Source organism: Motacilla alba, chromosome 4A (genome assembly GCF_015832195.1).
Source record: "Motacilla alba alba isolate MOTALB_02 chromosome 4A, Motacilla_alba_V1.0_pri, whole genome shotgun sequence".
NCBI lineage: Eukaryota > Metazoa > Chordata > Aves > Passeriformes > Motacillidae > Motacilla > Motacilla alba.
Window position 1 is genome coordinate 17,133,478 of NC_052045.1, and position 14,099 is coordinate 17,147,576.

General features: G+C 42.5%; 1 long non-coding RNA gene across 1 annotated transcript; it reads left to right on the forward strand.

Moving 5' to 3' along the window:
- Positions 1-996: 996 nt before the first annotated feature.
- On the forward strand, positions 997-12,784 carry LOC119695126. Its single transcript, XR_005255060.1, has 5 exons — positions 997-1,119; positions 6,332-6,459; positions 7,418-7,528; positions 9,442-9,564; positions 12,679-12,784. It is a non-coding gene; the product is annotated as an uncharacterized LOC119695126 (long non-coding RNA).
- The last annotated feature ends 1,315 nt before the right edge of the window (positions 12,785-14,099 follow it).

Sequence of the window (14,099 nt, forward strand, 5' to 3'; positions counted from 1 at the left end):
TTTTGCACAGTGGTGGAAATGGCAGGGTTGGTATGCTCAGCCCATGGAAAATGTGGACACAATGCAATGCTTTACTGGCTCATCTCTAGGTGAGTCTCATGCACATCTCTTGCAGGGTTATGAAACCAAACTCTCCAGAGTGCAAAACAAAAGTCTGAATAGCTCTGTGGCCCTGCTCATCGGCTGGCAAAAAATCATCAGCTCATTGGGGCTGGATGCCTCATGCTGTACACGGCATTTTCTGGAATGTTTTATTCACTCACTGAGCATTTTGAGCCATGGAAGTGACTCATGAGCACAAATCCCAGTACATTTAGCCTTTTTCACTTTAGGATGTGTGTTTCCAGCATCAAACATTAGTTGGATTTTCCTGTCAGAATAGCAACATCCAAATGTGTAGATTTGGAGCCAGCATCAGAACAGACTGGTAGAAAATCCCCTGTCTGATATCAGAATGGGGAAAATACCAAATACCTTTATTTTCTATCCCCCACTGAGATGCAAGTTGAGACTTTTGAAAACAGCTTTTAAACTTTTATATTTTGTTTGATTTCACAGCCAAGACCCCAGGCAGAAACTTTTGGGTGCTTTTGGAGCAGCTTTTCCCCTTTCATGAAGCTGAGCAGATCTTATTCACCACCAGCTTTAATTAGTTCCTCACCACCCCTGTGCTTACCAGGCTGATGATGCTACTGGTAAAGTAGATATAGAATTTACTCACCAAAGTTTTTTACTCATTAAAGTCTAAGCATCAATCATTTTTAAACAGCAGTGACAATCCTTGGTTAGCAGAAATGTCAAAGAGTGGGCGGAACATTCAGAACAAGGAGCTATCGTGATATCTGGAATAGAATGGGAGGGAAAACACGAGCACAGAAGAGATCAATGATCAATGATCAATACCATTTGTAGGCAGTAAGAGGCCTCCCATTAACTCCCCCAGCCATGGGCCTGGGGTTTTCATGCTTTCTTATCTGTTGACATCAGTGTTTCTTTCATGTTATTGAGCTGCAGGATGGCATGTGAGAGGAAATCAAAAGTGCTGCTGGCAATCAAGTGCACGGCTCCAGAACTGTGAGAGGAGAAGTGAAACGGAGAGCTCAGCTTCAGGAGCAAGAGGTGAGTGAGCAGAGCTGGCCTGACAAACACACCAAATCAGCAGCGCAGGAAGCAGTGCCTCTCTTCAGGGGTTTTTGCAGGAGGTTGCTGCTCTTTGGCTGTAGGAGTGACACGTTTGCCTTTTTCTGAAGGTGCTGGTCTTATTTTCCCTAAATGTGCCATAGTAAAACAAAATCCCATGACATGCAACAATGATGACTTGTCCTGCCTTTATCCCTGTGTTTCCTTTCTGCTAGGAGAAATGCACTTGAAAGTCTTGTGGTTGATGACTTAACAGAGTTTGGCATCTTCTGGCACAGCTAAATGTATTTTAATGCCAGGAAAACGTTTCACAGAGCAACGGGCCTTCGACCCTCTGTTGGAACATTAAAAAAAAGTGTTATAAGTTAATTTTAACATCCAGTTTCTCTGTCTGTTGAGGAACTATGAATCTCCTTCCCTCCTTAAGAATTTCTAAATCAAGTTGTGGCCTGTGTAGCCTATTATATAGACCCTCATAAATGGAAATAGTGCCAAAATAGGCCATCAGGAAGGTGCTGCTATAATTAGTGCTCTTGCAGAGAAAGAGAGAAAAGTATTCTGAGGTTTCTTCTTCCTTCTATGGATAAGAAATATAATAATATATTGCCCGATGATAGCATGATTCCAATGCAAATGGCAGGGGCTGGTGGCTTATTTAACAGGCCTGGCCTGTAGCAAGCCTCCCTTCCCCGCTTCAGTTCAAAATTGATTATTTTAATACAGAATTCCTGAATGAAAGAGGTTCTTGGCCTTTTCCTGGGCTGTTGAATAATGTATGTGGGAGAAAGCAAATAGAAGCAGAGGGTCTCAGCTGCTGGAACAATGGGCTGAGCACAGAGCTGAGGGGGCACATTAGTTTATCATTGCCTTGTCAATCCTCATAGGCTGGGAATCGTGGGATAGCCTGGAAAGAAGCAGCTGCTGAACGTGTGGTAAACTGACCGGGGCACTTTGGAGAGACGACTGCATTTACACATCTGAAAACAAGATATTGATTTTCCCCACAAAGCTGGGCAGAAATAGCCATCCTGGAAAAAAATATATCTGGATGGAGGCTCGTTTGCAAAACCCTGGTGCTTTCCTGGCTGTGCCCAGGGCTGGGAGCTTCCTCGTGATGGGGCTTGCAAATCTAAAAATAGTCTCTGCATAAACTTTGCTTTTCCTCCTCGCTGATTGACTGCCCTCCTAATCCTTTTAGTGATTCAGTACAAGTAAAATGTAAATGCAAGCGAGCTTTGTCAATGTTCACAAAAATATTTTCCCTCCATTAGTATATTTCTATTTTTTTTTAAAATTATTTTTAAAGTTGCATATTCCTTTTTGTGGAAGTATTTGATTGATCTTGAAGATACATTTGTGTGATATGTCTGATATCACAGCTCTGCCCTTTCCAAGGGAAGTGGGATTCACTTCTGAACACCAGTTTTGGTTTAGGACACATCCTCAGGCACAAGGGTTTCTATCAGAAGTGACAAAAATAAGAAAGTGAAGCAGGGCTTGACACGGGCAGAGTGGGATGATTAATTGTTTTAAACAAGGAAAGGTTTAAGGCAGAGATGAGCCCACATTTCCCAGTGATTAATATTCAGTAAGATGCTGATGTCTTGCCCTAGGCCCAGTTATCAGGATGCTTTTCTGTGGCCTTATTGCCACATGTTGATGATTATTATTTTAGCTATCAGAAATCCTATTTATGACTCAGGATTTTCTCTGCTGGGTGCATACAAGAACATGTTCACAATGTGAATCACAACAGCTTAAGAAGTTTCAAGTGGAAAAAAAGTGGCCTGTCAGAGGGGACAGGTTTTTTGTCTGTGCAGGTCTAATTGTGGATCCAGATTATCACAGGAGTGATGAGCTGGTTTGTCCTTATCTCTGCTGCTTGAATGACACAGCAAACATGAAAAACTCTGGGTTTTATGAGCTGCTCTTATGATTTTGTCTGTCAAAAAGCAGCTGCCTCAGCACTTAGCTGGTGTAAATATTGCACTTTAGCAAATGTTGTAAAATAAAAGAATATTTTGATATTCTTTTATATTATTTATATTATTTTATAAAGATATCATCATCCATAGTCAAAAGGGCTTCCAAAAGCAGGACAAAATGAAGGCATGAATTTGTGCTGGGAATTTCCAGATTATTACAAGGTTTTCCATCTGCACAGATATAGGCAATCAGGATCCTCATTGCCTTCCAGTCTGATATTGTGATGAGAGCAACAAAAGAACTAGAACAGGATAAAAAGATTTTTCTGCACCTTTTTAAAGTCAAGGAGTGTTTAACACCTTTAGTGTGGTTGGATTCCTCTATCAGTGAGCTGTATCACAAGGTATGGCAAAATATAATCACTTCAAGTCAGGGTTCTAAGTCTGCATCTGATAAATGAATAAATGCTCAGTTTTTCTGGTGTTCAGAGGAGCCAGATCCTGCTCCTGATTGCAATGAGAATTCGGTGATTTTAAAACCAGTTTCTTTCATTCATATCTGGACTCAGCACTCTGGGTATAGGCAAGTATTGTCTTAATTAATTATTTCTGAATAGGGCATCAAGGCAGATTTTGCTCTCAGATGGCATCAAGGTTCACCTATTAGGAATTCACAGATTGTGCTGTGTGGTTTCCTGACATCTCTGGGCTCTGGTTTGAGCTGGTCCCTGTGAATACTCTCCCAGGAATAACCACATCAGGAAAATGTGAGGGGAGACACTCAAATACTGTGGTGAGAAACTCCTGACTAAGCAGCAAGGAGAAAAAGCTGAATGACATCAGCCAAAGACCAAATTTATCCCTTACTGGAACTTCACATTATATTTGCTTCAGAGATCTTCTTTTGAACAATAACAAGCTCAAAGTGCCCAATCTTTCATCCTTTTCCCTGTGACTTTAATTTTGCACTGGGTGATCCAGAAAGGATCCTCTCAAACTGTGAAATAGAGGAAAGGTTGTTTCTCCTATACATTAGTATAATCCTACGAAACTTACTTGAATTAATTGCATGGGCAGAAAGTAGTAACAGAACGAGATGAAGTCTTGATCAAAAAGGTGCTGTGTCAGTGTCTTTCCTTGGTGAAATAAATTCCAATAATTTATAAGCCAAGAAAGCATTGGTGGTGTTTTACTGAGCACTTTTAAGACCAGCCACAGACTCCAGATTCATTAAAATCCATTGAAATTCATGACTTCTAGAGTGATGTGCCCGTCACTCAGCTCAGTTTCCATTCTGGTGGCACAATCCTGCCACTTGTCCATGGGATAATCTTCTCAGCAACGTGTTCCAGGTTATATATATTTGAATTCCTTAAATTCAAAGCAAGAGCTACCCCAGAAGTGAGTATAATGAGGGAATATACAAATATAGGCAAGTGTGGTTGTAGATCCCAGACAAACCTAAAAAAACAGTGGAAATGATGAGTTACAGCACCCTCAAATAAAAAACCCTTGCAGAATTCCTTGTAGCTGCCACCTTACTCTTCTCCCAGCTGCACAAACACTTGGTTCCTCTCCTGCTCTTCCTCACTGACCATGCCAAACCCTGCTGTCACGGCTGTCCTGCCCCACTGCTGCCACACAATCTCCTTTCCCCTCTTCCCACTGCAGCTCAGGGAATTTTGTGCCTCATTTTCCCCCAGCCTGGCCCTGGATTGCCAAGCTCCTGCAGCATCCCTTGCTGCCTTGTGCTGCTCCCATCACACCCCAGCACCTTTCCCTGTGACCAGGAATGTCCTTTCCTTGTTTTGGTTCACATTTCCCCTCTCCCAGTTTACAAAGCACCCTGCAAAGTTAAACAGCAATCTGCCCTCAGCTCCCAGCCCCGGAAAAGTGCCACCCTACTCTGAGTCCTGCCTTGCTAACAAGGCCTCTATTACCAGAAGAATAGCAATATTAAAGTAATTTTCTCAAAACATTTTCTTCTGTGCCTGTGTGGTGTGGGGGAGAAGCAAGAAGGAATACCTGCATTTTCTTCCAGAGTAAATGCTTTTCAAATTACTCATTCTGCACAGCAGCTGAATGCCTTTCATGTTCCCCTAAAATTTCCTGTTAAAATAGAGGCTGACAGGTATTCTCCCATTTCAAAAGATTTTTGGAATAGATGAAAAGTTTTAATAGAGAATAATTAGTCTTGCTTTGTTTGCACTGATATTAAAAAACATGTAGCTATTTTCCCAAACCAAGGATGCTTCATAGAATAAAGTTTTAGAAAATGTCATCCATGTGTTTTGTTTCAGAGGATAGAAATAAGATTAATGAGAGCTATCTCTGTAGTGTAAAAAGTAGTTAAATTTAACTTTAAACAGTGAGGGGGTACAGAAAGACTTTTAATGTGCTCATTCCTTCTTGCCCACAGTGTTTTGCACTGGATGCAGTCCTTCACATCAATTGTTTTTATACAACTGGCTCAAGACATCCTGTCTTTGAAACTGCTGGTGAAAGTGCAGGGAGTGAAACATTAGATTGAGAATCTGAGTTGACTATCCTTTTCTTTCAGTAAAAACCTTGTGTCAAATTTGTTGCTTCTATGCCCTTCCTGCTGTGTTAACCTAGAGGGGAGGAACCCTGCCATCTTTTGCTCCTCCTCTGGCTGAGTCCTGGCTCTAAGCCAGTGATCTCCTCAACTGGGTCCCTTTATCTGCTCACAGATAAGGCTTGGTCAGAAGTTAAACTCTTCTTTTCCAACTGGCTCACTGTGGTTTATCACCTTTTATTGTTCAGAGAAGATGTCCCAGGCAGGTGCAATGTCACAGAGCAGCCTTTGCTGCCAGAGTGGCTGTGGGGTTGGTTGTTTGCAGTACATTGCATTTTCTTGCTGTTCCACCATGAGTTCATTTACCAGCTGGTGATTTTCACTCCTCCTGTCTTTCCTGGAGAAGTTTCTTTCCCTTGCTGGCAGTTGCTGGATGCTGGCTGTGGTAACCGGACTGTTTTCTGCTCTTGGAAAAGTTACCTCACTCTGGGAGGGTGAGGAGGGGCATTTGGGAGCGCTGTCCCTCTGCATTCAGAGCAGTAAATGTGTTCCTTTTCCCCTGGACTGAAAATGAAGCTGGTGAAATATAAATCCAGTTTAATGTCATCTGATGGAGCAGGATCTGTATTTCTCTGGGATATCTGCCAATGCATCTTGTTGCCACACCTGAGGGCTTCCAGGTTTCATCCCAGCACAGCATTCATCAAATTCACCAATTCTTTTCATGCAGGATCAAGTATCTCCAGATGTGGCTGAGCAGTGGCTGCAGGTCCTCTCTGCACTCAGACAGGCCCACAGGGAAGAGGCTTCTTGACCTCACCTGTGGGGTGGGAGTGAGGAAACACAAACCATTTTCAGGTAATCTGGAAACACCTCTGTTACATTATGCACTTTTTGCTAGTTATTTCCCTGGATGAGTCAGGCTGAAATCAAAGGCAGCTGCAGTTGAAGGTGATCAAGGGTAACTTTCTGTCAAACCTTGCTGCAGTGGGTGCAGCCCGAAATCAGCCTGTTCTCCTAAACCCAGCATTGCCACACTGTCAGGGACAAACACGTCACTGGAAGCACTCACTGCAGCTTTTCCTTTATAGGAAAGGCAAACAACTGCCCTGATGGTGACACCTTTATACAGGTGCCCATGCAAAAGTGTGGGATTCACATTCTCTGAAGCTGAGAGAAGCAGAGAAAAGAATGATCAAAACAATTATCTCATTTGCTGTGCCTGTGTTGTGCCAAAGTAGAATGCAATATGCAGGTTGTTTACCCACAGTGGTGGGGTTGTGTTTCCTTGGCCTGTCGGGGCCGAGCTCGTGTGCAGGCTGGGGGTCAGCAGACAGACACAAGATTTTGCTGAGTTGAGTGCTTGTGCAGTTTCAGTTTAGATGCAGTGTAATACAGTATAGAATAACATAGTATAACAAAGTAATTAATTAATTAATTAACCATCTGATATCAATGGAGTCCTGCTCGTCATTTCTTCCTGCATGTCGGGGGCCCTGCTTTACAATCCAAAGGTTCAGCAGCTGATCTATTTAGTGGGATGACATCCTCCTCCCCCCCAAAATAATGCCCAGTGCTGCAGAGGCTGCGTGTGCAAAAGGTCTCTGTGGTCATTTGGCCAGTGAAAATGTATTTATGTGCTTGGGATATATTTAATGTCATCTGTCTTCAGATAAGTCTGAACATCAGTAAGATAAGATTCATGCAGGAACATTGTCTTCCTCCATTCTCCAAAGATATTCCGAGGTTTTGAAGGTCTGTTTGACTTTGCTTAGTTTAATGTTGTAATGAGAAGTGACTTTTTCTACCTCCACAGCATCAGGAAACTCCTGTCCCTTCTGGTGGACAGGGATCTAATCAGAACGTTCATCTGGAGGCTCAGCCTTGGCTTCAGGCAGCCCTACTCTGGTGCTGGTGCCACTCACAGGTAAGGACCAGCTGCAGGAGAGCAGACCTCTCCAGGGAACCCATTCATAATTTTATTCTGCACAATCCAGGGGCTGCACAACCATTTCTGATGTCCCTGGGGAGAGTGAGCCTCCTGCTGTGCTCCTGCAGCCCAGACCTGCTCTGCTGAACACTGCATGTGGTCAGTGTGGGAAACCCAGAATGGGACCCTGTGCTCTGGCCTAAAAGAGGATTTATTAATGCATTAATGTGTATTAAAGTATTAATGCAACTTTTCCTGGTCAAAATTATAGTCTGATCTGGCAGTATAAGAGGAGAGGTGGAAGGAAAACTCAGTCCCCATGGGGGAAGGAATTTGTACATTGACAAAGCAAAGATAATGTCAAAAATATAAATATTTCATCTTGTTTATTGCTTCGCTGATTGCTAAACTATGGAAAGAAAACTCCTTACCATTTTCTCAGAGGTCACTCCAGTTTCCTTTAGCTAACCTTTAGATGGCCTAAAATGCTAACATTTTCAATTTAATCCATAAAATAAATACAAAGTGAAAATATTCAATTCATGGGAAAAAAAGAGAGTTTAAAGCTGATTGCGGGCATCTTCTATGTAAGCCCGTCTTCTGAAGCATCTCTTTATCCCAAATCTGCCTCACATTTTTAAACTCACAGCCTAAAGCATATTTTCTTTTCCCAGCACTGCTAGAATTCAAGCTGCATCTTTAGCTGGTTTAATGGAGCCACAAGGCATTACATTAGACAGCTTCTTCCTAGTTCACAGAGGTCATATTGACATGTAACTCGTGGCATTTCCTTGTTTCCAAGATAAGATAAAGCAGAAGGGAAGTGTTCAGTTCCAGGTGAGTGGGAGAGGGCACAAGAAATGGGAAGAAGATAAGAGTGTTTGATGCAGGTGGGAATTCATCATGCAGGGTCTTTTTCCTCTCAGGTTGCAGTTGCAGAGGAGGCTGCTGCTCACAGCACCTCACTCCTGCCTGAGGAATGCAAGCAAATGAGGGAATGATCCAGTGGAGGGATGAACTGTCGGTCAGTCACTGTCTCCTTTCAAATCTCATAAGGCCGCAGCAGGTTTTACTTGAGATGGGATAACTCCTGGGCTCCTCTCATGCCAGAAAAGCAAAATCAATGCAAGTGAAGGCTTTTAGTGGGTGGTTTTCAATCCTGTCCTCCCAGCAGAGCCCAATGAATTCCACAGCTGTAAAAAACTGCACTGGATTTTATCAACAGAATGCAACTTCTTTTCAGCAAAGAGATTTCTAAATCTTCTTCTCTTCTCAGTGAAGAGTCTTCTGCTCTCTTCTACACCAGTGCAGTCTTGACTGGCGGTGATGGCAGTGCAGTGTTGGCTGCTGTCCTTGCTGGGTGCAGCTGATCAATAGCACAAGGCTGCCAGACTCCCTGGTTCCAGGATTCCCCTTCCCACTGGGAACAACTGCTCTGAGCCTTTTGTGCAGCTCCTGTAGAGGTGAAGATGTTCTCTCAGTCTTTTCCTTAGGATTTTTTGTGCAGCTCCTGTAGAGGTGAAGATGTTCTCTCAGTCTTTTCCTTAGGATTTTTGTAGCATTTCTTGGACTCCAGGAGGAATATCTTCACAGAAAGGGCTGTTAAACTTTGGGAGGGGCTGCCCAGGGAGGTTTGGGGTCCCCATCCCTGGAGGTGTCCAAGGAACCCCTGGATGTGGGCCTCAGTGCTCTGGGCTGGGTGACAAAGGTGGTTACTGGTCGTCGGTTGGGCTTGATGATCTTGAAGGTCTTTGCCAACCCAAATTATTCTGTTATTTTGTGGTTTTTTTGCCAACTCGTGGCTGTAAGGAACAGACTGAAGTTCATGATCAATAGATTGCACACAGATTGCTCTAATAGTGGGGGGTTTGTCCAGTTATCTTGAATATGAGCTTTATTTTTTCCTCCAGACTTGGGGCCCGCTCTTCAGTGGGTGCCATGGATTTGAAAGGCACTGGGGACAATGGTGGGCATCAGACTTAATTTCCTGAATGGCCTAAGCAGTGCACTCCCCTGTGAACTGCTGCTGCAAGGTCAGTATATCAGTAGAATATCATCTTTAGAAATGCCTTTTACACATTCCTGTGCCTTTTCTCTTGACCCTTGGATTCTCTGGTATCATTTTTGTGCTGTAAACTCCAGATCAGTAGCACCAGTTCTGGGTGCAAGGGTAAAACTCCTGCAGTTCCTGTAGCTTCTGCTGCTTGTGTGCCCCAAGCTCCCACTGGCCCCGTGCTCCTTTATTGTGCAGGACACTGATTTCCATCCACAGTCCCACAGAGTTTTCCCAAAGCTTCCAGTCCCCCAGACAGATTCCTCAGCCTGCTGTTGTGGCCTGCACACTTCATTTCCAGGTTTGTGATTGTACCTTTGGCTCTCCTGAGATGTGGATTTGCTCATATTTGTGCATAATTTACCAAGCCATCCAACTCACTTTGTACTGCTGGTCCAGCCTTTTTTTCTTAACATTTCCCCACTCTCTGTTCTTTATCAGTGATGTTTTTATGTTTGCTTTTTTTCCCTGAGTCATTGATAGAAATATGAAGCAGCAGAGAACAGACCCTCAGGGACTGCACTCCAACCAGCTGCTAAACATGATTTCTATTTAGCAGCATGTGGAAGTGCATTATTTAACCAGCATTTAATCCACCCAGCGACACAGTTTTAGGGTTTATTGGTCTGGTTTATTAATCAAGATGTCTCCTATAAACGTCACAGACATACAAACACTTTTCATCAACAGCTGGCCATAAAACTGTTGGTTTTGAGTTGGTCTGACAGTGCAAGTTGTAGACAAACCTCTGCTGATCAGCTTTGGGCTGATGCCTTCCTTGCTCTTCTATCTTTAGCTGGAGATGTGTTGTTTGATTCTCCTGGGAGGGTTTCCTACTTGTTTTTTTAGACACCTTCTGATTTCATATTTCCACACGTAGCTAATGAAACTCTAAAAATAATATCATTACAACCAAGAAAACATCAATTTTCTTTACTGATGGATTATTTTTAAATAGGTAAAATAGCTAAAATGAAGATTGTACAGATAAACTGTGTGGTTTGGGGTTTTTTTGAGATCTAATCATCATGCAAAGTAAGAAGATAATATTACTTTATGATATGGTCACAGGTAATGTTGAAATGTGTTAATGACTGTGGGTAAAACACAGCATTAGAGTAATGCAGCACAATTATTTCTGTGTTGTTAGGTTGTATCTAAGTAGGTATCTGGAGCAGCCTTTGCTCTGTGAGGAATAATACCATGTGTATACTGCCTGGAAATAATAAGCAGTAAATTGCCTTCAAAATCTGATGGGAGAAGTTTCTCCTCAAAAAGCTCATCTCAGAACAGCCCTGCCTCATCAATGTGCTTAAATAAAAGGGGCAAATAACCCTAATGTGGCCTGCTCCCAAATTTTTCATCATCCAATTAATATTTTACTAAACCATCCTATTTAGACAGAAAAACAAATGCTTTGGTAAAACCATGGTGAGTTGTTTTTCCATGAACTGCCTGCTGCTGTTTCAGTTACAGAGCCTCAGTAGCTGCAGATGCAGATGAGCATCACCAGTAACTCCTCAACAGAAAATGCAATGTATGACCTGGATACTCAATTCTGCAAGCTGGAAAACTGAATAAATGATACAAATAAACAGCCTGCCCTATCTGTTCCATGCAAAATATTTAGATTTAAAATTTATATTTAAAAATGTATAGATAATATATAAAATTATACATATACATTTGATATAATTATAATAATTTAAAATATAATTTGAATATAGTTTTTATGATTATATACAATTTTATATCATATAAATATATTATAATTATAATACTATAAATATAGTATAAAACAGTCTCTTACAATTTTATTTATATAGAATATATAGTTTTAATAGAATTTTAATATTTTTATATAGAAATTATATATAAAAATAAATATAGAAAGATATATAGACATATAGAAAATTAATAATAAATATAAATATAAACATATTAAAATATATAATTTATAGATAAAATGAAGACTTTACTGAAAACAGTTTTTATAATGAATGTTGAGCCACTGTCTTCTGTGTTAATACCAAGTCAAAAACTGACTTCTGGAAAGCCAGCGCTGATTTTTGCCCCTTGGAGTGGGTGGTGACGCTGTGGTGGCACACGAGGTGCAGCTGGCTCTGAGCTGGAAGGGTTAAGCTTTTTGGGAAGTGCATTGCCGGAGATTCCCAGCGGGTGGCTGAGGTGCAGCAGTCCCAGAGCCACCGACTCAGCTGTGAGTGACACTGTGGGACATGACAAGTCACCCAGGAAAGCGCAGCAGCACAAAACCCACATTTTTCTGAAAAATCTCTGGTTAAAGTGGCCGTGTTGGCCCAGTTTTGTTTTACACCCCGCGCCTGGTAATGGGCAGGGGGAGGGAGAACACATGAAAAGGATTCCTGATGTAGAAAAAACACAAGCTGTCGTGGTGTAGGCACAATAAAACTTGGGCAGAGTGGTTTGTGCCGTCTTTTCACGGGGGAAGCCCTTGGGAAGATGATTTCTGTTTGGGTGTGAGGAGCTGAAGGCACATCAAGGATGCTTTTGTGATGTAAGAACAAACACATGGCACACAGGAGGGCTTCAGACAGGAGCCACAAAAGAAATCACACACCTGTGTCACTTTGTATCTGTTTGAAAGTACAGTTCTGGCCAAAAAACCCCCTGAAAAATACAAACCCCTGGGTTTCACACACCTCAGGAGAAAGGCTCCTCTCACAGCAGAGTTGTTCTCTCTCCTGGCTCAGTGCCATGCTCAGGGCATGAGACACAGCATTTCCACAGGGATTCCAAAGTTGTTCTCAGGATGAGCCCCAGCCTTCTTCCACTGCTGCTGTGCCTGAGCACCCACACACAGCAAAAGGATTGCAGCAAAAACCCCTTGTAAATCCTGATCCACCTGCTTAGAGTAGGGATGTGTTTCACTTTCCTTGGAGTGCTGGATAATTAGAAATGTCCAACAAGTTTATGCAGAGAAGAGTTCAGCTACAGCTTGGTTTTGCATGGCTATTTTGTCTTTTTTTTTTTTTTTTCCTTTTTTAAAATAATTGATGGTTTTATTTAAAAATTGTCTTGTATATGTAATTTGGACATTATGACTGTCTTGTAGGAGAAATGATTGAAAGAGGTCTGTGAGAATCCAAACAAGGTAAGGCATAATTGCAAAAAATAGTTGAAGAATGTTCCAGTCCTAAGAAAATGATCCCATAATTAAGTTCTCTATGTTTTTCTATTTACCCATCTTATTCTTGTAGCCTTTTGTCATTCTTTCTCAGTGCAGTTAAGCAGGCAACAACTTATATGCAGGAAAATAGAAAGGTATAATGTATATATACATACAATGGTATAAAGTTCAGGTTTTTACAGCAAGGCAATGAGAAATCAACATTCAAAAAAAATGAAGGCATTTGCTTTTTTTTTTTTGTTGCATGAATGTGGACTTAGGAGTTTAATTTAAATCCCTGAGTTGGTGTTTTGTGCCATGCAGCAGCCAGATCCATGCTGTGATAAAGTGGCTTCTCAAGAAGCAAGAAACTGAGGTATCAGCTCTCAAGAAGCTGCCTTTTTTTTTTTTACTTCTGCAGTATTTATCCCCTAAGACTCTTGCCAAGCACAGGAGGAGAAGCAGCTGTTTAAAATTAGAAGAGTACACATGTTAACAAGTGCCTGTACATCCCCTGGCAGAGGCATGGGAATACACTGGAAAATAACAGGCTTTTAAAGCTGCTTTACTGCACTCAAAAGTGGTGGTGTCTGAGAGCTTCAGGTTGCTAGGTGTGACCTGTTTTCCAGGCAGGGCTCCCAGCTGCCTGCACAGTTTCTGTAACCTGCCAGGGAGCTGGGCAAACAAGGAATAGGCAAAACTGGCAGAACATCCCTATTTTCTGGGTAGGGGTTGGCACAGAGCATTCTGCTCTAGAGGAGTTTCTGCGATGGAAGCGTTGTTCCCGTGCAGAATGTAACATTGGGAGCCTCCAATTTCTTACACAGAGGAGTTTTTATATTCAACCAAGCCCAAATGAGTGTGCTGAGCTGGTGCCTGTGAGTGGCAGTCTCTTCTCACTGGTAGTGAGTGACAGCATAGGAGGAAACAGCCTCAAGTTGTGCCAGGGGAGGTTGAAATTGAAAATTAGGAAAAATTTCTTTGTGGAAAGGGTTGAACAGGGAGTTCAGTGGAGTCACCATCCCTGGAAGTGTTCAAAGAACGTGTGGAGGTGGCGCCTGAGGACAGTGCTGGTGCTGGGCTGAGGGTTGGACTTGGTGATCTCAGAGGTCTTTTCCAAGCTGAGCAATTCCAGGTTTCCACATCTGTGATTAGGAACTCGGTGGGGGCAGCTTGGCCCAGGTAGGGGCAGTGCTCCTTAATTCTGGGGTTGTTTTGCTCTCACTGAGAGCAGGGGGAGCATCACTCACCCTTCCCCTTGCCCTGCCCCGGATGAGTTTGGACAGCTCCACACCCACATCTGCTGCCCCTTCCCGGCTCCCAGGGTTGCCTTGTCCTCAGAAAGACCCTGTCAGCCTCCTCTCCCC